This window comes from Palaemon carinicauda, chromosome 26, assembly GCF_036898095.1.
Source record: "Palaemon carinicauda isolate YSFRI2023 chromosome 26, ASM3689809v2, whole genome shotgun sequence".
In the NCBI taxonomy this organism is placed as follows: Eukaryota; Metazoa; Arthropoda; class Malacostraca; order Decapoda; family Palaemonidae; genus Palaemon; species Palaemon carinicauda.
The window spans coordinates 58038392-58038753 of NC_090750.1; positions in this window are offsets into that span (position 1 = coordinate 58038392).

Here is a 362-nt window from a genome sequence, read left to right on the forward strand (position 1 = left end):
AGTTTGGCGATCACTGTGTAGGCCTACTGTTTTCGATTTAGGATTTTATCTAATCTAGGCTAATTTACAAAGATCTGGATATAAATCACACTCCAAAATCAAACCGTTGTTCTCTTATCTTGGATAGTGTCATAGCCTCTGTACCATTGTCATCCACTGTCTTGGGTTCGAGTTCTCTTGCTTGAGGGTACACTCGGGCACATTATACTATCTTATTTCTATTCCTCTTATTTTGTTGAAGTTTTTATAGTTTATATTTATTCTAATCTCGTTGCTCTTCTTCTCATATTTCAATTTTTTTTTCTTTCCTCGCTGAGCTATTTTCTCTGTTGGAACCCCCGGGCTTATAGCATAATGCTTTT